Source organism: Coregonus clupeaformis, chromosome 37 (genome assembly GCF_020615455.1).
Source record: "Coregonus clupeaformis isolate EN_2021a chromosome 37, ASM2061545v1, whole genome shotgun sequence".
Classification (NCBI taxonomy): Eukaryota; Metazoa; Chordata; class Actinopteri; order Salmoniformes; family Salmonidae; genus Coregonus; species Coregonus clupeaformis.
In genome coordinates, this window is record NC_059228.1 from 32,210,805 (window position 1) to 32,212,558 (window position 1,754).

Here is a 1,754-nt window from a genome sequence, read left to right on the forward strand (position 1 = left end):
GCAGGGTTGTGGGTTCGATTTCCACGGGGGGCCAGTATGAATAAATTTTTTTTAAAAATGTATTCACTAACTGTAAGTCGCTCCGGATAAGAGCGTCTGCTAAATGACTAAAATGTAAATGTAATAGTAGACCCAGCTGGTCTATAGGTTCCAGTAGGATAGTAGACCCAGCTGGTCTATAGGTTCCAGTAGGATAGTAGACCCAGCTGGTCTATAGGTTCCAGTAGGATAGTAGACCCAGCTGGTCTATAGGTTCCAGTAGGATAGTAGACCCAGCTGGTCTATAGGTTCCGGTAGGATAGTAGACCCAGCTGGTCTATAGGTTCCGGTAGGATAGTAGACCCAGCTGGTCTATAGGTTCCGGTAGGATAGTAGACCCAGCTGGTCTATAGGTTCCGGTAGGATAGTAGACCCAGCTGGTCTATAGGTTCCAGTAGGATAGTAGACCCAGCTGGTCTATAGGTTCCAGTAGGATAGTAGACCCAGCTGGTCTATAGGTTCCAGTAGGATAGTAGACCCAGCTGGTCTATAGGTTCCAGTAGGATAGTAGACCCAGCTGGTCTATAGGTTCCAGTAGGATGGTAGACCCAGCTGGTCTATAGGTTCCAGTAGGATAGTAGACCCAGCTGGTCTATAGGTTCCAGTAGGATAGTAGACCCAGCTGGTCTATAGGTTCCAGTAGGATAGTAGACCCAGCTGGTCTATAGGTTCCAGTAGGATAGTAGACCCAGCTGGTCTATAGGTTCCAGTAGGATAGTAGACCCAGCTGGTCTATAGGTTCCAGTAGGATAGTAGACCCAGCTGGTCTATAGGTTCCAGTAGGATAGTAGACCCAGCTGGTCTATAGGTTCCAGTAGGATAGTAGACCCAGCTGGTCTATAGGTTCCAGTAGGATAGTAGACCCAGCTGGTCTATAGGTTCCAGTAGGATAGTAGACCCAGCTGGTATAGTCTGAGAGCTAGCCGTTAGCCAGGTATTGTCTGACTTTGTAGAGCCACGTTCTGCAGCAATTACAGCTGCAAGTGTCATGGGGTATGTCTCTATAAGCTTGGCACATCAAGCCACTGGGATTTTTGCCCATTCTTCAAGGCAAAACTGCTCCAGCTCTTCAAGTTGGATGGGTTCCGCTGGTGTACAGCAATCTTTAAGTCATATCATAGATTCTCAATTGGATTGAGGTCTGGGCTTTGACTAGGCCATTCCAAGACATTTAAATGTTTCTCCTTAAACCACTTGAGTGTTGCTTTAGCAGTATGCTTAGGGTCATTGTCCTGCTGGAAGGTGAACCTCCTTCCCAGTCTCAAATCTCTGGAAGACTGAACCAGGTTTCCCTCAAGAATTTCCCTGTATTTAGCGCCATCCATTATTCCTTCAATTCTGACCAGTTTCCCAGTCCCTGCCGATGAAAAACAACCCCACAGCATGATGCTGCCACCACCATGCTTCACTGTAGGGATGGTGTTCTCGGGGTGATGAGAGGTGTTGGGTTTGCGCCAGACATAGCTGTCACGTTCGTTGTATAAAGGATCGGTGCAGCGTGGTATGCATACATAGTCGTTTATTTTAATAAACACCGACAAAATAACAAAATCCAACAGAACGTGAAGTTAGAGAGGCTAAACATCAAACAAGCCAAACAAAAACAAGCTGCCTCTGATTGGGAACCACCCCCGGCCAACATAGAAATATATAAATTAGATTTCACACCCTGACCAACCCAACTAGAGATCTCAATGTCAGGGCGTGACAATAGC